Source organism: Rhipicephalus sanguineus, chromosome 2 (assembly GCF_013339695.2).
Source record: "Rhipicephalus sanguineus isolate Rsan-2018 chromosome 2, BIME_Rsan_1.4, whole genome shotgun sequence".
Classification (NCBI taxonomy): Eukaryota; Metazoa; Arthropoda; class Arachnida; order Ixodida; family Ixodidae; genus Rhipicephalus; species Rhipicephalus sanguineus.
The window spans coordinates 119335170-119361306 of NC_051177.1; positions in this window are offsets into that span (position 1 = coordinate 119335170).

The window sequence follows — 26137 nt, forward strand, 5'->3', positions numbered from 1 at the left end:
ACCGCCGCTTTTTCTCGCCTCGTCACACTTTTGACAACGCCGCCTATATGGGCCCACTTTGATCCATCCGCTGCGACGGAGGTCCGAACCGATGCTAGTGGTCACGGGATCGGAGCCGTCCTAGCCCAACGACAACAGGGACACAACCGCGTTATCGCGTACGCCAGCCGCCTCCTTACAGCTGCCGAGCGCAACTATTCCATTACAGAGCGTGAATGGCTTGCTCTTGTCTGGGCAGTCGTGAAGTACCGCCCATATTTATATGGCACGCACTTTTCTGTAATAACGGACCATCATGCGCTCTGTTGGCTTTCGTCACTAAAGGATCCTACTGGCCGTCTTGGTCGCTGGGCTCTGCGACTCCGAGAATATAGCTACACAGTGACGCACAAGTCGGGCCGCCTACACCAGGACGCAGACTGCCTGTCTCGCTACCCGGTCGATGAATCGAGCACAATCTCTGACACCGACACCGACGCTTGCATCTTTTCACTTTCCTTACTAACAAACATCGGCGACGAGCAACGCCGTGATGCGTCCTTGCGTACTATCATCGAACGCCTAGAATCATCGTCTACCGACCGGTCCCATCGCTCTTTCGTCCTCCAAGATGGGGCACTCTACCGCCACAGTTTTCACCCAGATGGACCAGCCCTGCTGCTTGTTATTCCGAAACACCTCCGCTCGGCTGTCCTTCACGAACTTCATGACCTTCCAACGGCCGGTCACCTTGGTGTATCGCCCACTTACGACCGCATCCGCCGACGCTTCTTTTGGCCAGGGCTTGCACGCTCCGTCAGAAGATATGTTGCGGCGTGTGAGAAATGTCAGCGCCGCAAAACAACATCGACGCTTCCCGCCGGGTACCTTCAACCCCTTGACATTTCGTCAGAACCGTTCTTTCGCGTTGGCTTAGACCTACTTGGCCCGTTTCCCGTGTCTTCCTCTGGCAACAGGTGGATAGCTGTGGCCACAGACTACGCCACGTGCTACGCCATCACACGAGCTCTTCCAACAAGCTGCGCCACCGATGTCGCCGATTTCCTCCTACACGACGTGATTTTGCAACATGGAGCTCCACGCCAGCTGCTTACGGACCGTGGCCGCACATTTCTGTCGAAGGTCATAGCCGACATTCTGCGGTCATGTGAAACGAGGCACAACTTACTACGTCCTACCATCCGCAGACAAATGGCCTCACGGAGCGTCTGAACCGAACACTTACAGACATGCTTGCGAAGTATGCTTCCTCCGACCACTCCGACTGGGACCTTGCTTTGCCATACGTGACATTTGCGTACAATTCTTCGCGCCACGACACTGCCGGTTACTCTCCATTTTTTCTGTTGTTCGGCCGACAACCAACGTTGCCCCTGGACACCACCATCCCGTTTCCCGCAGTAGCGATCAGTGAGTATGCCCTTGACGCTATCACCAGGGCTGCCCATGCACGTGAAACCGCCCGCACTCGCCTTTTGACTTCTCAAGAAAACCAACGGCGGTTGTACGATCGCAGACACCGAGACGTGCACTTCTCGCCAGGTTCCTTGGTCCTGCTGTGGTCGCCCACCCGTCACGTTGGGATGTCGGAAAAACTGATGTCTCGATACACAGGTCCATAAAGAGTCGTTCGTGCGGTTACCCCGATAACTTATGAAAACGCTCCTGTCGCCTCGTCGCCTTCCTCTTCCACACCGGCCAGCGATATCGTACATGTCGCACGCTTGAAGCCCTACCACTCTCCCAGTGACGTTGACATCTGATGCGCCGAGACGGCGCTTCTGCCGCAGGGGATTATGCTACATGCATACTGCCAGCCCCTTGCACCATGCGCGTGTTCGCCGGACGAAGAGAAGGAAGATCTCTCTCTCCTCGGGCTCTTGGCGTTCAGTGTTGGCGATATGGTCACTCCATTAAGGGATGCCGATCATCTCCTCGATGCCGCATATGCGGAGAAGACCATGACACTAAAACATGTGCTTCTCAGAGCGAAAGATGCTGTCTGTGTCAAGGTTCCCACCCAGCCGATCATTCAAACTGCCTAGCGAGAGCTCAAGAGCTTCAAATTTTAGAAATTATAGAAAGGAAGCGATGCTCACGCCGCGAAGCTCGAGCTATAGTATTAGAGAGATCCTGCGGATATGCTGAAGATGCTGCTCGTCATTCGCAAGCCATGGATACAACTATAGGCGAGGTTGTAGCCGCTGCGGTTGAGAAGGCAATGTCGAAAGTACTGAGCGCACTTTTTGAAAATCTTTCAGAGACAATTGGACAAGTTATGACAGATCATATGACACAAATCTTGAAAGTTGCAGGGCGCACTGCACTTCATACAGGCGTCATGCCCAACCATGAGGAACTAACAGAGGATCCTGTGATAGAAGCCGTATCTGGCGCTTCTGATGACAATGAGACTACAACATCTCGTTTCGAACAGGAGGGTGGTAGTATCTCGGAGACCACGTCCGAAAGCTTAGAAAGTATGGATTGGACATTAGAGCCACTAAGCGTCGAGCTGCCCCTTACTCCCCGAAATCCGTTCTCTTACATAGACTGAAAACAAAAAAATGTCAAGATCACAGTCCATCGAAGAAGGAAGATTTCTTAAAAGACAGCATTCTCCAGAAAGCTGTTGAAACTGCTGGTTTACAGTCAACATAGGTTCATTAAAAGTACTACAGTGGAATTGCCGATCAATTTTTTCCGCAGCAACTGATTTGTTACACCTTTGTGCAGAACTTTCTCCAGATTTAATTCTATTGCAAGAAACCTGGCTTTCTACAGAAAAAAGTTTCAATCTAAATAACTACCATTGCTTTCGTTTGGATCGCCCTTCTTGTCGAGGGGGCTTAGCGTGTTTTATCTCTAAAAACATCTGTCATAAAGCGAAGATTACCCACCATTCCATATCTACAGAAAGTGAAATATTGGCAGTAGACGTAAATATTCCTGGCTGGACACCGTTTTCCATAGTCAATGTATATTTTCCTGCAGGCGTTACGAGTACTAATTATCTGGATTCCGCACTAGCAGCATGCAGAAAGAACATAATAATAGCAGGAGATTTTAACTCTCACCACATATCGTGGGGTTACCGATCCGATGCCGGTGGTAAACGGCTGCTAGAATGGTCCAGCTTGAATGGTCTTCAGTGTGTGAATTCCAGAACCCCTACTTATGTATCTGGCCTATCACGTTCTGTCATAGACCTGACCTTTTCAAGCTCCGGTTGCATCATTTCGTCTTGGTCTGCCATCACTTCGGCCACAAACAGTGATCACCAACCAATATTTTTTGAAATAGCGTGCTCACTTACGTCATTAAGCAAATGTGTTCGCAATTATGTCAATTACAACAAATTTAAAGATTCATTACGGTCACTCTTAAACAAGCAAACAGGACTAAGTGACCAAGTAAAGGCACTTAATTTCTGTCAACTATTAGGAGATAGTATGAAAAAAGCTCAATTCAGTGTGCAGTCAACTAAAGGCGGCGCTCATGCGCCATGGTGGAATCCTGACTGTGATCGCGACTACAGGCGACGTAAAGCAGCTTGGAAAAAATTACTTTACAACCAGTGTCCACGTAACTGGAAAGATTATAAATATGCTGCTGCTACATTTAAACAGACTATTAGCAAAGCCAAAGAAGATTATAACTCCAAACGATACAGGTATATGTCAGAGACAAAAAATAAGAAAGCATTATTTAGGTTTCTGAGACACAAAAAGATTGTTCCCCCACCAATAAATTTAGAATCAGCTTGTTTATCAGCCGTAGAATTGGTTCAGTCACTGGAAACAGTTGCGAAAGGATTGGAGTGTCGCTTCACATCGGTGTTACCCTATCATTTATCTGTTACAGAAAAAGCCAACGAATATAAGGCAGCGACCTTAGAAGAAATAACGGAAGTAGTAAAGTCACTGCCAGGCTCAGCACCGGGCCCAGATAATATAACTGCAGCCATGATAAAAATTATGTTTGATTTAACTCCCATCGATCTCTGTAACTTTCTAAATTTTTCTATAGAAAATGCCTGGATTCACCCAGAGTGGAAAGTTGCCAAAGTAGTACCGCTGCTTAAAAAACAGGGCGCTGGTTATGCAATAGATAACATTCGGCCTATTTCCCTCACGTCGAACCTCGTAAAACTAATAGGGCGATTGTTATATAGACATCTTGAAGAATGGATTGAAGCAAAACATATACTGAATGAATCGCAAATTGGATTCCGCCCTGGACGCTCTATTTGGTGTGCCCATGTTGATTTGGAAAGTAGAATTAAACTTGCTCGGCACAAAAAACAGTATGCCGCCCTAGTGACCTTAGATATTGCGAAGGCATATGACAGCGTAGAACACGCCATCTTGATTAGTAAACTCCGAAGTGTAAATGTTCCTGAATATATAATTGCATGGATACAAAATTTTCTTAGTGGACGCACATTTTATTGCTCGCAGAATGGGTTATCTTCTCAAAAATACAAACAAACAAGGGGAGTTCCTCAAGGGTCAGTTCTCTCGCCCATTTTATTCAACATATTACTAAGTTCGATTCCGTCGCGTAACGACGTGCAAGTGTATGTATACGCGGATGATATTGCATTCTTTGCATCCTCCAGTGATATACATTCGCTGTACAACATTCTACAGTCATATTTGAATGAGATCGAAATATGGCTTAATGACCTGAATTTGTCTCTGAATGTTAACAAAAGTGCTCTTCTTGCTTTTCCATTGACTTTCCCCGTGCATATCGCACTTATGTACGGCCAGGCCTTTATTCCGCAGGTCGATTCATTAAAATATTTGGGCATAATATACACGCCTAATCTTAATTGGAGCTCGCACATTGAGTACATTGCAGCTAAAGGTTTACGTGCAATTGGATTATTAAGACGAATCAGCAGCACTCGTTTTGGAATGCGTAGAAAAACATTGTTAATGATATATTGCATGTATGTACGTCCAATATTAGAGTTTGGATGCATTTTGTTCTGTGGGGGACCTGCTTATAAATTACGCCCTCTTCTAACTATAGAACGTGAGGCGTTACGTTTATGTCTCGGACTTCCAAAATTTGTAGCTAATAATATACTTTACCATGAAACAAACCTGCCATGTCTTCAAAATAGGTTTAGAATTTTAACAGTTCAAACATTTCTAAACATATATGCCTCCCAACACAGACGCTCCCAATATGTATTTCTTAGAGAGCCGTCCACATTTTTTGAAAGTGAATGGTCCCGACTACATCGCCCTCAAATAATTTTCGTGCAAAAGCTCCTGGAGCCATTACAAGTGACATTTAGTGAGATAATCTACCCAAACGCACTCAAACACACTGCAGTAATAGAATATGACGACATATTTCCAAAAAATGCTAAGTTATTGCCCATTAGATATTTAAATGGGTTGTTGGAAGACCACCTTAAAAACGTACGGATAAATTCAGTAATAGCCACAGATGCTTCTGTTACTGATGAGAAGGCAGGGGTGGGAATTTATTCAGCAGCACTAAATTGGTCATTTTCCCTCCGTTTGCCCGACTTCACACCAATATTCCAGGCAGAATTAATCGCAATTATTCTTGCTCTGCGGAAACTACCAGCACATATCTCTTCAGCAGTTATATTAACGGATTCCTTGTCTGTGTGTACGGCATTAACAGTGCCAGAGCCATCGAGCTGCCTAACAGAATTTTACTCATATATGCCCAATCACGTACGGCACGTCCGGTTGGTTTGGGTACCAGGCCACACTGGACTGATATTAAATGAAGCGGCGGACACTCTGGCGGCAGCATCCCTTAAAGGACCGGTCATAAATGTTCTGAGGCCGTCTTCTAATAACACGATCGCACGATTCCGAAATTTTTGTCTGCAAGAGGAACGCACTAAATCTTCCGTCCTAAACAATACATATTTTCAGCACCTAAGGTTTTCGTGGAATAGCACATGGTGTAGTACAAGGCAATTGGAAGTAACGTTAACTAGACTGCGATGCAGAATACCGTCACTAAATTTTTATTTACACAGGCCTGGTTTCGTTCCTTCCCCTAACTGTAATTATTGTAATCAAGCGGAAACAATAGAGCACTACTTCACAGAATGTCGAAGATACCAAAACATAAGGCAAAGACTTCTAAAACCTCCTTTTCAAAAACTTGGCCTTGAGCTTTCCACATCAGCATTACTCTCCCTGGGGGCGTCGGCACTAGGGCAATGCAACAGGGGCATATATGATGCCATATTCATTTATATTAAAGAAACAAAGAGACTGCCATGTTAATATTATAAGTAGAAATATATCTTTTCATTCCCTTACTTAAATTTTTGTAATTGCTTATTTATTTAATTTTATTATTTAACAATCGTTTAATTAACATTTCATTAAAGAAAAAAAAAAGAACCAAAATTGCCCAAACATTTTTTTTTTCTTTACTATAAATTATCTTTTTCGCATATTCATTTTAACTTATTTTTTCACAAAGTCTACTGCCGCACGCTTCGTGGCCGATCCCCCGTAGTGGGTTGGGCTATTCCCCCAAGGAACCAACCAACCAACCAACTGAACCAGTCAGCGCTGCAACCACTCCTGTGTATATATCGTGTAGATAATCTACGGACTACAGTCTACCGAGTCTTCATTCACGTAACAATATTTAGACACAACCGATTCTGAAGGCGGACTCATCAAGTGATAGGAATCCTATCAAACTGAAGGCAAAGGAAAGAGCAAGTCAAGGTCAAAAAAGCGCAAAAAGAAAACAAACGGGCCACCGAGACAGCGTTCATGATGGCCCTCGATTGGAAGGAACTGCACGGCTACATCAGGGCGCCCAAATCAGATTACGAAGCCTCAGCGCGAAAATCTGTGTTTCCGTTTCAGCGGAGAACTGCCGCTGGGTGGGGGAGGGGAAGACGACTAAGGAGTAAAGAATGAAAGAAAGATTAGTCAAATCGGCGACCATAAGAAGTACACCAAGCACGGGACCTTTTAATGGAACTATGTTCCGACAGCTGCTTTGCTACATAGGCGCACATTCATCCCCAAAGAAAGAAAGAAAGAAAGAAAGAAAGAAAGAAAGAAAGAAAGAAAGAAAGAAAGAAAGAAAGAAAGAAAGAAAGAAAGAAAGAAAGAAAGAAAGAAAGAAAGAAAGAAAGAAAGAAAGAAAGAAAGAACATTGCGTTTGCTTTTTCTTCCTCTTTCTGGTACCGCTGTCGAAACAAAGTGAGGCTGTCGCTACATTTGTGCCAGCGGGCGTCTTGGCATGATGAAAGCGCTATTACCGGATCATTCGCTCGTTCAGGACACTCGAATGTTGGCTTTATAAGGGGCGTCTTTGGCACAAGTTCGCACCTTTTCGAAGCTTCTTTGACATCACAAACATGCTTCGATTTATTAAATGCGAAGCATTTCTTAGCGAACCTCAGGCACTTTGGGCGTTTCTATCTACGTATCTATCTATCTATCTATCTATCTATCTAGCCGCCTACGTCTGGGCGCTCTCCTGGTCGTCTCCATAACTTCTAATATACCAAAATTGGCCTAGCAGGGGATCAGTGTATGACGAACGCGATTCACTGGTCATGACATGAAGAACGCAAAATACCTGTCGCGTACGTCATGAAACCCTTTCTCTCAGTCACGTGTGGCACATACCCGTAAACCAGAGTTAATGTTATATGGGTATGTGCCACAGGTGATACAGAGTCTCAACCAGCACAGTAACCGCGAACACACACATTGACACGCAAATAATGTGATAATAATAAGAAGTGTTGGGGTTTTATGTCCGAAAACCGCGATATGATATGACAGATGCTGTAGCGGAAGGCTCCGGAAATTTTGACCATCGGGTATTCTTCAACGTGCACCGAGATCGCACAGACCACGGGCATCTAGCATTTCGCCTCGTTCGAAACGTGATCGCCGCGGCTGGGATCGAACCCGCCACCTTTGGGTCAGCAGCCGAGCACCTTAACCGCTACACCACCTCGGTGGACGCAAGGAAAGTGCGGAAACTGAAAACGGAACACCACTGGAAGACGCTCAACTGCCATCCACTCGTCCACGTGATCCGCAACGTGGGCCACGCGGATTACGCAAAAGCCGGCGTCAATGCTTCCCACTATAAATCTGCTGAGAGAACCAGGCCTCGCATCGTTACCGATGATTTCAACATTGATTTATCAAGACCCAACAACGCTTGATCCTTATACTGCGTGAAAGACGGATTGGATGTGGTGAGGGCATCGCAAGACCTCGCTGCCACGTCAAGGACAGGAGGCATCATGGATCATTTCATCGTATAGGACATCGAGGATTTCCACCAGCTGCACTATACCTCGCACTTCACTACACTTGATCACTACACGCCATCACGAACGGATCCGAATAACAAGTCCGGAACAGCGTCTGGTGCTTACGGATCACGGTGATGATGACTTTGTTCAAGAACTGTCAAGAACCCCCTCTACACATACACACGGGTTCGTAAAACGTGCGTGCGTTCTCCGTCTTAACGGACAAGTACAAGCATAACAACTGTAACTGTGACTGTAACGTACGTGCAGTGCGCCTGCGCGTGCCACTAGGCTGTGTATATATCTAGGGAAACTTTCCTGAATGAAGCTTAGTTGCGAGTAACGCCTGTCCTGTGCATCTGTGTTCCTTCTTTGTCCTGTTCGGATTCGCGCTATCCAATAATAATAATAATAATAATAATAATAATAATAATAATAATAATAATAATAATAATAATAATAATAATAATAATAATAATAATATCTGGGGTTTAACGTCCCAAAACCACGATATGATTATGAGAGACGCCGTAGTGGAGGACTCCGGAAATTTCGACCACCTGGGGTTCTTTAACGTGCACCTAAATCTAAGTACACGGGCCTCAGACATTTTCGCCTCCATCGAAAATATTCGCGCTATCCAGTATTGGAGAATATAAGCACTACGTATCAGCTTACCGCTTCTCGTTTTGCTAACACCCATGCTGCTGTGGCCATCGTTACGCAACTGTAAACAACCGGTTATATAATAGATGTGCGACTCTTCAGCATATGAGTGTGTGTATACCATTTCTATATTTCTCTAGGATCATTTCGTAACGTTTTGCGCAATGTGAAAAATTACGCCACAGTCACCATATCGCGCATGCTTCGCATAACATCGATTCCCACTGTATGTGGAATCTGCCAATTTTTTTAATCCAACAATAGTGAGAAGACGCTAGCGCGCTCAAAAGTCCACGTTTTTCCTTGCCGAGCAGCAGGAACAAAAAAAAAAGGAGAGTGGGAGGGTGGCATTATTTTGTTCACTATGGTTTATGGGCCATGAAAATAACGAATTTCGTACGCCGCGTCGAAGAACGCGAGAATGGCATAATTAAATGCCAGTTGTCTCTCAGGCGATGTGCCACGGAGATTTGTCAAATACGCTATAGGGATAAATAAAGTAAAACCTTTGTCACAAACGTTTCTGAACTGAACTCCTAAAAAAGGATAATTCAACGTGCGAAGTTATGACTTCACATCTCATGACAAAACAAGATCTTCTTAAGAGGTATTCTTTTTTTCCTTTGGCGCTTGCACAAACAAAAAGAAAACGTACGTTCTCTCGGCTATCTGCACAAATCTTCCACGGTTCCTAGCAAAAAAATTAAATCTAAAAAGCGTCATCCGCGTTTTTCTTAAATACACAGGTAACCCCAATTTGGATTGCCGTCATGCCGTAATTGCACTTTCCTTTCAGTCGCAATTTCGTGAACAGAAAAAAAAATCCGCGGAATTTACACGCTGTGCGAATCGGTTTAAACGAATATCTCACTGCGCTTTAGCGAAGAACGGTGTCCTTATTTAGCGACTATTTGCGAGCACATTACAGAGCACAAGACCAAGTCGAACACATTTTAAAGACGATAGTCTTTCTTGGGGAACTTAAACGCAGAAATTTCGGTCTGTCTTTCTGTCTTTCTGTTTGTCGGCACGTCACCCGATTCAGCCAACCGGCCAAAGTTGAACCACTTGCTTACCGCCCACCCATCTTGAACTGGTACGGCTGTTCATACTTGTGAACGTTGTCGATGAAAAAGTAAATATTACGCATATCTGAGGCGTAACATCATTAGGTAAGTATTAGGTGGTGTGTTCCTTTAATAGAAAATACATAGATACGCAATTTTAAAGACCTTGATAGTATGCGTTTAACGTTGAGACAGTAACGCGTTTATTAAATGATTGCCACAGCTGAAGCGATCAGCGCTCCAAGCCGAGCAAGCGCGAGCGCCAACAACAACCGTCTTCGTCTTCTTCTTTCGCAGGCGTTCTTGTCTGCGCCCTACCAAGTTACAAATCACTGCCCCGCGGAAAATGAGCCATCCTGGCGACCTAAGCAACAGGTACAACTGGTGGGTCATAATGCGGCTTCAGTCGATCGACGCGAACAGTCTCGCGGCCGCGACGACGGCGGTCCGTAGATGATTGAACAGGCTCAATCATATAGTTAACTGGGGATGCTTGACGTAGGACGGGGTAAGGGCCATCGTACTTAGGCAGTAGCTTTGTGGAAAGGCCAGGAGCGGAGGAGGGAACGCGAAGCCACACCAACGTTCCAGGCGAATACGACTGAGGAGGCAGGTTTTCGTCGTGACGGTCCTTCTGGCCCTGCTCGCCCTACAATGTTACAACCCTAGTTTCTTAAAGGGGTCATGAAGCACCCCTTGGGCTGATTGAAAAAACACATCCAGCGGAAAGCTGACACGGCTATGAACTGCTCTGCCAAATATTACAGTCGTGCGCGCAGCGTAATGGCCACAAGCGGAGCGCGAAGTTGCCGTTTCCCCAGGCACCCTCTTTTCAAACAGAGGCCGGTTCTCACTCTCATCGGTGGGCGGGGCGTCTGTCCGCTCTACGTCGCAAGAGACATAGCATGCTTATTGGCCGATAGCCGACGTAAATCGAGAGCGGCGTTCGGATCAGATGCGCTTCTTGCCGCGGGGTGCCGCCACTTGCCAGCGCCGCACTCCTCAGTACACGGTAGCGGCACTCGCGCAAGCGAATCACAGCGGGAGAGCGATCGCGTTTCATGACGCGCGCTGGCGTAACTTCTTTCCCCCATGCCATCCCTCCCTGTCTAGCTTCCAGCGCGCTCGCCGGCACGAGAAAAGAGAGAAAGCGCTGGGAGCGTGCGCCAAACCCCCGTAACTCCGCTGATTCTTGACGGATTCGAGAAATTTTTGCGGCAATCGATTCGGGAGGCAGTACACTCCGATACTGAGGCCATTAGATCATTACTCGGAAAAGTCGTTCATGACCCCTTTAAGGTGCGCTGAAAGTGCGACTGCGCTGAAACTTGTGTTCCTCCGTGCCCTCTGCACAAGCTCATGTTGTGTTTCGGTTTCGGTTCAGTATTGCATTGTACGAATGACAGGGGGCGCCGCTCTGGCATTCCTGTTTTACCCAGGCGACGTGTAAGTAAGAGAGTTTGTGGAGAGTACTCGTTGAGTGCGGACGTTTCTTCTCCTTCGGCGCATCGCGCCCAACAGCGTGTTCTAGCTGGCCGGCGTCCCCACCGGTCGCGTTGGTCACCGCCGGTCTTCGCCTGCCGCTGCGCCGGGACTACCAGCCCGCAACACAGCACTCATGTTTCCCGACGTATTGCCAGATGGCGTCCATATCTCACGCAGTGCCTCTTCTATCGTCTTTAGACGACATTTGCAGCGAAGCACGCAGATACGCGGCCAAGTTTTTTTACCTCGACCCGTCTTACTCAACGTAAACTGTGTGTGTGCCGTGCTCCAACCTCTAGCTTTCAAGCTCCCCCATTCACTTCCCCAGTGTATAGGGTAGCATGCGAGTTTCTCTAGACTGGTTAACATCTGTGCCTTTCCTCTCTCTCCATTTCCTTCCTTCTGGCGCTCAAACAAAGTGAGATGGGGATTTTCTGAAGCTCCCACAGTCTACTGCCTTAACCTGCCTCGGACGCACTTCATTTTCTCGGAAATCCACTGTATTGCTGCGAACGCCACCAACCAGCAAAGGGGTCCTCTGCAACGTCATTCCAATCCATTTTATGATAATTTCAGCAAGTCATACGAAATTTCCCTGCGTGTCTTGAGACAGAACTTCCTTGGGCGCATGCCACGAGGTTCTCGCTGAATTGCTAACATCGACCCCGAAAGTATTTCTTAAAAGTCTCTTCCGATGTCATGATTTTTCGTGTTTACTGTTACTTTCATCCGCACGTTCACCCAACTTTACATCTACCCGTCGATATATATAGTTATCCCGATACCAAACTTTTATGACTGTGTTTTGCGCCTTGGCCCAGAAAAGACGAAGTTCTAAGGCGATTCTGCGGACGGATTGGATTGATGAGGTTGTGCTCGAGGCCAGCCGATGGGAAGAGAAGAATAGAAAAAGAAAATCGCACCTATTCTTTCCGTCGTCCTCTGTGAACAGCCTGAGTTGATAGGTGACGCCGGAAGGGAGCGCTGAGAGCGCGGTCTGCTCGCCGCCGGGCATTGTGCGCGCGCGGCTGCCCGAACCAGACGGCCTCTCCAGAACCACTCGAAAAGTTCGCGCGCCTCAATTTCGAGGCTGCAGTGCAGGCTTTCCTGCTTTCGCTGTCCTTATTTGATACAGTATTTTCACGTCTCTCGCGGCTCGCATTTCTCTATCACAGGAGCAACAATGAACGAGGAAGCGAATAAGAAGTACAGAAAAGAAAGAAACCCTTGTCCTTCGCACAATAGCCAAATTGAAAGATTGCGTATAGGCATTCTTGTATGCGTCTGAGTTTCAGTCATTGAAAGGTAGCGGATGGGATATGGTATCCCGTCGTACTCGGTGGTACTAGCCTATGTTGTAAGTAAGAAGTGAACTCCACAGTACTGAGTTAATTTAGTACTTTAGAGCACTATGGTAGCCAACTTAGTAATCCATTGTGTCACGGTGATCGTGCCTTCTCGTCTCTTGTTAGTCCTTCCACCTTGTTTCGCGCTGTGCCGTTTTGTACTTCATTGTTTGCTTCGAGAGCTCCGCTAAGGGTGCTGGAAAATTCAGGAAATGCTGTAGCACAGTTTACGTGACGTACTTCTCGCGCATGATACGCGGCAAAGAAGTGCTGAGTGAGGTTAGGGCGTTATTTTTACGCATGCTCGAGAAAAGTCTGCCGTTGTGAGCGCAGGAAAGAACGATACAAAGCAACCAACATGGAAATCGTGGAATGCGGAAATGGCAACCACTAAATGTACAAAATGATGAACTTATTCAAAGGGTCACAGCAGCAGCCGGTATGGCTGAAACATTCAACATGCATGAGGAATATGTTATCGCGCGAGCATAATAAATAAGGACGTGTGAGCAAGAAGTAGAGTGCTAAACGTATGGAGCTGAACTGTTCGTTGCAACTGCAGAGACTACAAAACAGGCGCATGCGTGTGACAGTATCATCAGAAGCATCACGGTAGCTGAATACATGAGCAGAAGTGTCACTAATACAAGCGCATCTAATATAAGCGGTAGCTTAACGCGTATGTTCTTCGACAGCTAAGCTCCAGGACGCGGGTTCGATTCCCGCAGACGGTGGCGGCATTTCGATGGGGGAGACATGTAAGAACGCCCGTGTACTTCGATTTCGGTGCACGCTAAAGAAACCCAGGTGGTCAAAATTTATCCGGAATCCTCCATTACAACTTGTAGAACACCTCAATTTATTATTACTAATTGAAACTTCTTACACAAGCATCCGACCTTTCGCTCACTCTGTTTGCTTTCGCGCGTCATTGTTTTGCTGAGCGCAGTATAGCATGTGTTCCTTATAGAACTCAACCAACCTGCCAAGCAAGAAAATTTGCTGAAATCCAGGTGTCGTATATTCGTCGTAATCGCAGTAGTTATTGTTAGCATTACTATTACCACGAGCAGTCGTAAGCGATAGTGATGGCGAATGCTTATCAGCATTTTACGTGCACAAACCTACAACACGTATTCTGTGTGCGGATGGTCGTGTGTGACTGCTGCAACTATGAAACGAATGGGAACGTGACCCTCGCAACAAGTATGCCTTTAAAGTTCCTTGATAAGTTCACAGGTGACGGTGTAAGTAGCTCAAAACGACGGATCCACATTTAATTGCTTTATAACACTAGTCGTCAATGTTGTTGCGTATATCAGGTGCTAAGTTTGCCGACACTGAACATTTTTCACATTGCTTATTAAGGAAACCTTATTTCTGCTGTTCTATTACCACATGTGAAATTCACTCAAGAACAGTCACGTTAATAATAATTCTTAGGGTTTTACGTCCCCAAACCACGATATGATTCCGAAGGACACCGTAATGAAGGGCTCCAGAAATTCCGAGCTTATGGGGTTCTTTATTGGCACCTAAATCTAAGTACACGCGCCTCTAGCCTTTCGCCTCCATCGTAATGCGGCCGCCGCTTCCGGGATTCGATCCCGCAACCTTCGGGTCTGCAGTCGAGCACCATAACCACTAGACCACCTCTGCGGGTGAATAACAGTCACCGTGGCGTCGCGTCTCTAATTTGGTGGAATATTTAAACGAAAGTCAAGCATCTATTACAGTCTGCAGTTCCGGCATTTCCTACGGCTGCATTGTAAGTACCAGAGTGACGCGTTTCGTTCTGTGGCGGTTCTGATGAGAAACCTCATATGTGCACGCCCGCACTCAGTTAAAGAATTGCCGTTCCGAAGTGGGTCAGCACCATGTCGTTTGTGCGATGCACGTCGCCCCCATCTCATCGTCCTCAACGTGGCCGTAATGGCGGTCGATTACTTCGGTCAGGCGCTTCGGTTGGTGCCGTATCGGATGACCACTCACTGACCGCCACTTTGGATGCGACAGGGGCGCCCAACAGTTTGTTTCGTATGTATAAGGGCTGAATGCGCTCTCGTCGGAGGCGATCTCGTAACTTTATACTGACTGCTGAATGAACTTCCGGACTGAGATTGGTTGCGCCTTTCGTGGGAAGTAATACTAAACAGATTGACGTGCGGTGATGTCCCGAGTTGTACGTTTCGCGATATTGCATTTAGATTTGCCATATGGAATAGAAGAGATGATGGTTCAGATGGTGCGCAGGAATGGCAACCTCGCATGCCCTAGAAATTCGATATGGCCAAAAAACTTCGCCTGCGTCTCTTAGGCTGTCGAACTTGCCCTGTTTGTAAATGCCAGCTTGAGTGAAATAATTTAGGCCAGAGTCGAACAGCTTCAAGAGCCAGAGACAGCGCTCAAGGTTACTGCAAATCACGTCATTAATCAGCACTAATTAATAATAAAGTAGCTTCTAGGGTCTGCGCTGCCCAAGTATGGCTGTGTCTGAACTCTTCACTTCTGCGGCCACGTACCTGTTCTCACGTTGGGGGAGGGGTCGTGTCTCCTAAAGAAATACCAACAAACAATCGCTAAACAATGAAAACTAACCAAAAGTTGGTAGCGGGGAAGAATAATATTGGTATGTTCGATTTTATTCGTACATAAAACCACTACCACAGCCAGATGTGGTCATCTATCGAGATTGAAAGTATTTTCATTGAATATTCCAGGCAACATGGGTAAAGGCACTTCAGAAAATTTGCTCTACATATCTTGCTTGAAGTATCGTTGCTGAAGCTGAAGTCTTCATTTTGTACCTAAATGTGTCGCCCATTTTTATTGCGCAGCCGATCACGACATGAAGGCTCGAAACTTTCGCTATACGGTACAACTCGCAACGCGCTTCGTCGTCTCGATCTGTGCTGGATGGTGGTGACACTGTTCCTATAGTATCTGTGCGCTCAGTGGATGACGATCTAGCACGCTTAATACGTTGTTCATTAGTTGATAAATGGTAGCAGCCACAAACCTTACACGTTCGTTTGAACATTTGACGTGCGTGTCTGTCGTGAATTTTAGTTCGTGAATTCATCCCTCTCTAATTTGCGATGCTAACAATCGTTATCTTGGCGTCGTTATTTCGCGTCAGTGCGGTGAAGAAGAAACAACGCGCGCTGCACCTGTGTCATAAAAATTGACGCAGCAATGTCATAATTATTGTTGGAGTTTAACGTCCCAAAACCACGATTTGATTGTGAGAGAAACCGTAGTGGAGGGCTCCGGAACTTTTGACCATCTGGTATTCTTGAACTTGCGCTGAAGTCCAAATACAAGGGCCTCTAGCATTTTCGCCTCCATCGAAAATGCGGTCGCGGCGGCCGGGATTAAATCCCGCGACGGGCTAGTCAGCAGTCGAGCCCCATAACCACTAGATTACGGTGGCGGGTTTGACGCCGCAAGAAGAGATGTGTGCAGCTCTTAAGAAAGAAATGTGGTTTTCTTAATCTTGGGGCCATTGAAAGACTACCTATGCTATCTCGAAGAAATAGAATTTACGGCACAGGCATATATTGCCATATATGTCTTGTCTCAGGAAGATATCGAGGAGAAACGTCTGGCTCTTGAGGTGTGGAGAGAGATAGAGAATAAATGTCTTTATTTGAGAAGAGAGCTCAGAAGAGGTATCCTTAGTCCGGGATGCCTTGAGCTCGGGCCGCGTCTTGAGCCCTCTCGAACAGCCTTAGCTGATCGTAGAGGTTGGTGCTGGGCAAAGCTATTTCTCCCAAGGCTATTTGGTGGGGTAAGAGTTCGGGGGCTTTAATGGGGTTTTTCTGCAGCCCACTACTGTATACAATAAAGGGACCCAATTTCTCCGCAGTCTAATTCTAAGGAAATAGGAGAGAGAACAAAAATGCGGACTGTCTGATCAGAGTCGTCTAAATAGCTTTCAGTTCATTCTGAGAAACGACTGTACCCACGTTCTCATGTAACTTTTGCCTGATGTGTCCCGGTAGTCGGTGCCTGCATGCGGTGCCGAGACGATGACACGGACGCCAGCCCTGCCTGAGCGACGGGTGAGGATCGGGCTACTTTGCCGCAGAAACAGCAGACATCGTTATTATCTACTGCCGCAATAACGATCACAGTTTAACCGTGTCGTCGGTCGCGCGTCTCAGCCACGCGCTAGCTGGCTACGTCACATACGTCCAGTAGGGCGGCCACCACGAACAAGGACGACGTACTACGAACGCCGACGCCTCTTCTTAACGGGACCGCGTAAATGGCCTCGTCGCTCATCGAGCCACACGCAGCGTCGCCGGACGCCGCGGTCTCCCCCAAAATTCTGCGCATGGGTCGCGAATGCAGCCAGGCCGGAGCACAGCAGGACAGCGCGATCGAAGAATCGCGCAGGAAAGGAGCGAAGCCGATATGGGGATAGATGTTAGGATGTCGATGGGGAAGGGAAGGATGTAAGGGAACGGTCGGGGAGGGAGGAAAGGGGGTGGAGGGTTCGACTGCGCGCCTCTTTGTGTCGCGCGTCGAGCGCGCCAATCTGCCTAATGGACCCTGGGGAGCGAGGGACGCGGCCGGCAGAGACAAGCGTCGCCGCCGCGATGCCGCGTAGGGAGCACGCTTCCCCCTTTCCCTTAAAACGCCCAGCGTGACGCTCCCCACTGTCTCGCGTGCCTGCTTGCCTGCCAGGCTCGCGTGGGTTTTCGAGCGAGCGAAGCCACCCTACGGCTAGCTAGTTCGGTTGTCGGTCATGCCCCGAGCACGAAACGTGCCTGTCGGAGCAGGTGTAACCGCCCCCCGGTAAGAGCTGCCGCCTGACCTCATCTCCAGGCCAAGCTGGCCTCGGACGATGCATCGGCGGCACTGGGACAGGCCACTAAGCGTTGCGCCTGGCTCTCGCTAGTCGCGTGGCATTGGCATCGTTGGTTGCGGTTGTCGCGATGGTCCGTGGCTCTCTCGGCCTGTATTTGCGTTTGTTTCGAGCTGTACGGGCGGCGTTCCGGGAAACGGGGTTGTTAGATGGCGCCAACACGTAGCCACCTCTTTTTTTATTTTTAATTGTTCACTATATGGTCATGTTGGAGGCGCCAGGGTAACTTTGCATACGAGCCGAGTATGTGGCATCGGTGCCGTGGTAACGAGCTACTTATGGTCGTGGCGTGTTTTGTTTGTATTAATCCAGTGTAGAAACGAATAAGGGGCACAAGGACAGACTGTAGCTACTGCCCGTGGATGCGGCACAACCTATCTTTCTGGCTAGAAAGGGGACTATATTGGCCTCGAGGACATCGCGTGGCGCCACCTACGTTGTGACGTTACTCATAGGATGCCGTGTTGTGTCGTCTGCTGGAACACCGCATTTCCTGCGCTTTTGCCACCCGTTTTTATTGTGGGCAACGCGCGTGCTTCCCCCTTGTTTTGAAGCTCATTACTTAAAGAAGCGGTATGAACTGATGGGCAAGCAAACCAGGTACAACTCGGTGCCCCCGGTGGCATCCGCGCGTCTAATTAGCATGCTACAATCATGACGTAAAGTACTTACAGCTGACGTCATGAAGGACGATGCAAGTGATGTCGCGAAAGCTAAACTGCTAATGCATTATGAAATACTTTTCCTGTAGGAATTCTCAGAATTTGTATAAAACGAACGAGTGAGCTTGCAACAACGAGGGAAAACGTGCCGCCGAACAGTATTGCCACCGCGCGTGCGGTGCACATGTACTACTGTCAACGAGCACGTGGGTATGGTGAGCGGAGTGCATCGCCACACATGCTCAGTTGTGCTGGTGGAATCTGCAAAGCAATGGGCCGATTCCCCCTCCACTGCTCCTTTTAGTTGTACTCCGATTCGATTGAGGACCATTACCGTTTCGTTTTTTTTTTTCACTAATGATACGTTTACTTTTCTCCTTGGCTTACATTTGTCGGCAACGTGTCGATGTTAGTTTTGAGCGCCTTCGATGCGGGTTTAAACGTGACAAAATGTTTACGTTTCGTAAGGAACTCGCCGTAAGAGGTATTCGAGACGCGGGCGCTTTTCTTCTTACTTATTTTCTTAATTTACAGTGAGCCTGTCGTTCACCAGCATCAATAAATTCAACTACAAACGCCAGCCATAAGCTGCCGGGAGCGCTCGCGAGCACAAGTCAGCTGTTGCCGAACATCTTAGCTGCGGCGGCGTACACGAAATCCTCGTCACAAAAGTGCTTGCTGCAGACCCGCGAGTTAGCGTTGGCGTCTTTTCCCACTTTCGGCTTTACCAGTCAAGCGTCGCGCTTTTTTTCTCTCTGTTTGTTTTTCTTTTTTCACATTTGGGGTAATCATGAAAACTTAGAGCGGGATCTGTCGCATACGTCTGCCACTGCGGCGCCGAGCAGTACACCAACAAGCTGAAGCTGCTTGCAGGGAACTTAGCACAGCCTACACGGCGATAATATCTCCAGCTGGCCTAATTAAGCTTCACACATTGAGAATTAATCCCAGCGCACCGCAAATTCACCCGATCGTCGCGTTTCACAACAACTACGCAGCAAGGCGATCAGGAGCATCCTATCTGTAACGTCAAAACGATCGCAGCGCCGGCCTCTCCAGTGGAGGACCTCGCGGCCAATAGCGCTCTGGAAGGAGGGAGAGGGCAAAGGAAAAGAAACGGCAGGAATGAGAAGAGCATATGATTTGCTGTGGAAAGAAAGAAGAGAATAGAAATAAGAGAGAGGTGAAGGCGAGAACGTGAACGGTTGGTACCACCCAGGTGTTACGAGAAGCCAGTCGTTTTCAAACAGCACAGAAGCGACTGACGTGCTTTCCGAGTCGGTGATCGACGGGGGTCCGTGTTCCGATCGCGTCTGTGGGCTCAGCGGACGATCATGCAGCCAACCTAAATGCATTGAACAATGATTTTCAGTTATTTCGAATCGGAAACGATGCGTCACGACGAATGGGGCGCTAATAAATAGTAATAATAATATCTGGGGCTTCACGTCTCCAAACCACGATATGATTATGAGGGACACTGTAGTGGAGGGCTCCAGAAATTTTTACCATCTGGTGTTTATTAACGTGCCCCGAAATCTAAGTACGCGGGCCTCTCGCATTTCGCCTCTATCAAAATGCTACCGCCACGGCCGGGATCGAACCCCCGACCTTCGGGTCAGCTGCGCTAAACCGTCAGTTCCCGGTGAGGAAACAGAACACGGGGTACCGCTGCAGCGCAGCGTATAAACACTCAGCAGCTACACCCATCTGGCGCGATGGAGCATGCACCTCAACTAACCATATTACAGCTGGCGTTCAGCGATAAACGCGCCCCGAGATCCAGTTAGAGCTAATACCGTTATTTCTCGCCATTACTTCCCAAGTGTCAGCAGCCACGAGTCCTAGACGTTCGCCTAAACATGTGACGTGCCATTCCGTGAAGCTTACCTGCTTCGTATACGCTATCCAGATGACAATGAGGTAGTGAAAATGCGTGACCTAGACACTGAAGCCGTATGTTGTGGCTCGAAAGTGCTTTGATTGTAAATTGTATGTTATTACCAAGCTAGTTATGGAACAACTTGGAGTAAAATTTTGTCCCGGTCACGACCACATTGGACTAATGCACTATTTTTACCTCGTTTACAGGCCTAACAGTAGGATGAATTGCGGAAAATATGCGCATTGAAGTCACTTGAAAGGAGCGCGCCTGGAACATGTTTCACAATTAAAATGTCTTTAAATCGCGCCGCTACAGAAACGGCCGGTGACCTAGAGACATAACGCTTTCCGACTTGTACATGCATGTGCACAGTCCCGCAGGGTTAACTTATTCGTTCAGCTGGTCGCACGAACAGCCATGTTTATTCGATATAAACTCGGGAACTAGTGTTTATAATTTACGTTATATAACGTCACAAATGAAGAATGAGTTCATGGCGTCAAACCGTGATGATTTTCTGGTTTCTCTCGAAGAGAGCTTCCGAGTGTTTGCTCCATACCAAAGCGATGGCGACCACACCCGAGTGGATTAAGAGGACAGCCCTTCGCGCCGCTCACCCACAGCTTTTCAAAGCGCGGAAATAGCTTACACCCGCTCATGGCTTCACAAGGCGTTCGCAGGCTGGGATAGTTTTCAGCTCGAAAATTGTCCAACAGATGGAGCGGATATATTACGGCGACCGACAGTTGCCCAGAAAACGTGGCGTGCCGTACGAAAACTCCATGTAACCTTAAATAAAATCAATTAAAAGTCAAGGTTGGAGCCGGAGTCGAACCCAGGCATTCTGTGTGGCAATCAAGTGTTCTCCACGGAGCCATGCCAGTGCATGAACCAGGTTTGCAAATAGACCTTATACCGGCGTCATGTCTAGCGAGGAGTCGCGTTAACGGAAGTAATATTGCGTGGCAGAAGCGTAGAATCGCGCCAGGCGTAACACCATGTGAATTGCGTAACGAGCGGGTGGTGTTAAGCTTGCCGCCCATTATACAGGGCTCAACCAACATTCATGATTCTCATCATGATCAGCAGCAGCAGCAGCCACAGCATCAACAAAGCGCACAGTCAGGTAGAGGTTCGCGTATTGCCCTACAGAGGTACTTCGCTAAAGTCCGTAAACCTTTGAAAGTACGTGCGAAGACAAAGGTACGCGCATAAAGTGTTGAAAAGGTCGATTTATAACAAAACGTGTTTGCTCGTTGCGGCTTTTTTATGTTACAAGAGTACTACACCTGCCGATATTTTCTCGGATTCTTTGACAGTGAATGCTGTAAAAAAAAAAAAGAAAGAAAGAGATTTGGGAGTTTGGCCCCTGATTCTTTCTTGCAAACTGGACAGAACGCGCGGCTGTTGTTATCACCTCACCACGAAGCCTGAAGACAAAGACAAGCACAGACACTCGGCCCACTCTTCTTTCGGCTAACACAATCAGCTACACAGCGTGCTAAATGTGTCGCCCAACAGCTTGTCGAAACACGTCGTAAAAGCGGAAGACCTTTATTTGTCCGCTCGTCTCTCCTCTATTGTTTCGTTCGGCCTTCTTCACATTCAGAACAATAGCGGCACTGGCTACGACAGGAAAGCGAGAAAAGAGCTCTCCCTCGTTACGAAACATGCAGAACGTATTCCACGACGTCCTCGCACAGAGGCACGATCGTTGCGTCCGAGGCGCGAGCGGTGGCAATCTTTTCAGCACGTATGCAAATGAGCCGCTGTTGCCGCCGGCCCGCGAGGTTATTTGTGCTACGTGTACGACTCTCGTCGAAGCGTTGGAAAGGGAGGGGGACGGCACCGGGGCGCACGCGTTACGCCCCGTCATTGACGCTGCCATCCTTTCCACCTCGACAAAACAACGAAAGCGCAGAGGGAAGAGGCTAATGGATTAGACTGCCGCATTTGAACCGGATTGCGTATACGCATAGCCCCCGAGCTGGCTTCCTCTAAACTCACTCTGCGGCAACAAGTAAACGGAGGACGTTTATGGAGTTCCACACACACACACACGCCCGTATTCCGCTTTACACGTATGTAATCCTCCGAGTTTCACACGGGGTCGTCTCGTTTCATAGCGCCATCACTCGTCATTAAGGCTAATGAGCTTTCGTTGGGTTGATCGCGGCCCGCTATCACTCTCAATTTCCCGGCCTGAGCATTCGTTCGCGTCGCCCTGTAAAACGCGTCTCGTAGGTTTTTTATTCGCACAAGTGTCGTACGAAACGAGGCGAACATGGTGTTTTGCTTTGTTCGAAGGGTCAATTTGTATACGCGAGAAGTTTCGAATAAACGGCGTTCAGATCAGCACAGTAGCGTCTTATACAGTGTCTCAAGAAGGCTGAAAGCTCTGCAATAAAGATGTGGGAGAACATTCGTCTTTTCTGTTCTAAATGCGAAGTGTTCCGATGGCGGTAAGGAAGAAAGCTTAACGGATATTGTGACCGCGAATATTCTATCGCCTATTAAGAAGGGACGGTGTCCAAATTGGCTTCGTGTATTTTGTATAATCGCGTATTTTGTTGAGATTAAAATAAATAGGGGAGTTAGCCAACTCGCGGAGAGCAGCTGAAGGAACAAACAGCACGCTTGATACCGTGGAAAAACACTGCCCTTTATTTCCTACGCACTCATCTTTTATAGCAACCTGGTGATGAAGTAATACGACGCATATCACACATCACATATCAGCGCGTGTAGCGGTGGCTACTATGTTACACTACTCCCCACCAACAAACAAAAAACAACGATAGTTTAGCGGCCTTCGTGGTCAGAAACGCACAACTGGTTTTCTTGTCCTCGTGCTTCTTCGCAGCATTGGCGTACTGTCATGGGTAGTAGGCACAACCAGATCGCGTGTTGCTGTTCCACTTTCGCTGCATGATTCAGGACACGGCTCAGCAACTGGATTTGGCTGCTCCGACTCGCACTTCCTGGGTAGCGGAACCAGTTGCTCAGCCGGTTGCACACCCGCCCGTTCCGACACGCACTCCGTGGTTGACGTAGCTTGTTGCACAGGCGGTAACACTGGCGTCGGTGACGAAGTCTGTCGCTCAGGCGGCAGTCCAGGAGGCGCACTAAATGGGGCGAAGTTCGGCCGCAGGTGTTCTTGATGGCGCCGCCAACACCTACCGTCTGACAAAAAGACATCAGCGATGTTATCGGTGGCTCTGTCAGTCACTCTTGCTGGCATCCAGGTTGGCCCCGAACGGAAATTCCGTGCGTAGATGTAGTCTCCGGGTTTTACGGGCGGTGTGGATCGAGCTCCACCCTCATGGACAACCTTCTGCTTGAGCTGCTTCAGCAAGACATTAGCTCTCATATCTGGATGCAACAACGTTAGAGCAGTCTTTAACTTACGGCCTATGATCAGCTCCGCTGGCGAGCACCCGGTAGTTTCGTGGGGAGTTAATCCTGTAATTGAAAAGAATACTGGCAAGTTGGCATGTAAAACTCCCTCCAACCGATTTCTTTAGCTTTGACTTGATGCACTGAACTGCCCGTTCTGCAGCCCCGTTTGACGCTGGATGGTATGGAGGTGTCAGTACTTGTTTGATGCCATTTCGATGCAGGAAGTTTTTGAATTCCTCGCTCACGAGCGCTGGTCCGTTGTAGGACACCACTACGTCTGGCACTCCGTGAGTAGCAAACATAACCGTCAGGCATGGGATAGTTGCCTCTGCCGATGGTGTGGATATAGGCACGGCCTCTATCTACTTTGAAAATGCATTGATAACGATCAGCAAGTCGCGGTTCTTCAAAGGTCCAGCGAAGTCAATATGAAGGCGAGACCATGGTCTGTCCGGAAACGGCCATGGCGTCATCGCTACCGGCCGCGCAACCCTCTGGTGTTCTTGGCAGACCTGACACTGGCGAAATGCAGCGATAATGTCCTCGTCCAACGAAGACCACCAGACGTGACTCCTGGCGATAGCCTTCATCTTGGTCATTCCAGGGTGCCCCTCATGAAGGAGTCGCAACACTTCTTGCTGTAATGCACTTGGGATGACCACTCACGCTCCCAGAAGTATACAGTCTTCTTGCACGCTCATATGAAGTTTTCGATCTGCGTAGAACCTGAACTCGGGGTCACGTAGCTCAGCTCCAGACCACAAGGCATCTCGTAGCTTCGCTAAGGTTGGGTCCTTGGAAGTAGCTTCCGCGACTACAGTCGACCGTAGCACCCGAGGATAAGCAGCCTCCAGCATGAAAATTTCCGCTGGCCTTTCCACAGGTTGAGCGTACACTGGTAGTGGAAGGCGACTCAAACCATCCGCGTTGGCAATGCTTGCTCCCGGCCGGTACATGAGCTTGTAGTTATACGCACCAAGCATCAGAGCACAACGCATGATACGCGTTGAACACATTTCAGGTACGCGCTTGTCCGGAGAAAGCAAGCCCAGTAATGGTTTATGGTCCGTAATAGCCTCGAACTCGCGTCCCCAGAGGTATTGTCGGAACTTGGTTACGCCAAACATGAGCGCAAGAGCCTCCTTGTCGATATGACTGTAATTTCGCTCGGCTGGCGCGAGACTTCGTGATGCAAATGCGATTGGTCGTTCAGCCCCGGAGTCTTCTCTATGGGCCAGAACGGCGCCAACGCCGTACGGTGACGCATCGCATACGAGAACCACGGGTTTCTTGGGGTCATAATGCGCCAGCACTGCTGCTGAAACAAGTAGCTCCTTGCTCCTTTGCAAAGCACGTTCGTGATCCTCACGCCACTCCCACGACACCTTGGCCACAACCAGCTCGTTCAAGAGATGCAACACACTAGACAGCCCCGGCAGAAACCTGCGGTAGAAGTCGACTAGGCCTAGGTAACTCTGTAATGCCTTGACATCTTCGGGTCTAGGCGCCTTCAGCACGGCCTCTACCTTTTCAGGGTTGGGTTGAAACCCCGCAGCCGTGACAACGTGACCCAGGTATTCAACTTGTCGTTCTAGGAAGGTACACTTATCAAGCTTCAATTTGAGCCCAGCTTGTTTCAGTCGGCTTAGGACTAGGCCCAGGTTTGTTAGATGGTCCTGCTCATCACGTCCAGTCACAAGAACATCGTCGCAGTACACCACAACGTGTCTGAGCCCTTGTAGCAGGTTTTCCATCTCCAGCTGGAAAATTGAAGGAGCAGATGTGACGCCAAAAGGCAAACGCGTGTATTGGTACAGTCCTTTTGGTGTGTTGATAGTCACCAGCTTGCGGGATGCCTCGTCCAGTTCAACTTGCAGATACGCATCCTTCAAGTCCAATTTGCTGAACTTCTCGCCGCCGCTAAGACGGTTAAACAGGTCTTCAACGCGTGGTATCGGGTATTTTTCAGGCACTGTCACGGGATTAACAGTGCCTTTGAAGTCGCCACATATCCGAATCTGGCCACTCCGCTTCAAGATAGGCACGATAGGCGCAGCCCATTCCGAAGTCTTGACTGGACGCAGCACTCCAACTCGTTCCATGCGCATCAGTTCCTTGTTGACGCGGTCGATCATTGCCAACGGAACAGGACGAGCCTTGAAGAACCGCGGCTTCGCGTTGTCTTCGATGGTTATTTTCGCGGACACTCCTTTGAATATTCCCAAGGCGTCGTCGAAAACACTCGCATACTCAGCGACGAGTCCCTCAACGGACGTGATAGCCTTAACGTCCATCACATTGCGCAGCTCGATTCCGAGGCCTTTTATCCAGCCACGCCCCATAAGGTACGGGCAGCGCCCTGGGACGACGTGCAACACGTCCCGGCACTCATGGTATCCCAGTCGTACAGTCGCAGGTAGGCTGCCTTGCACCGGGGACAGCTCAC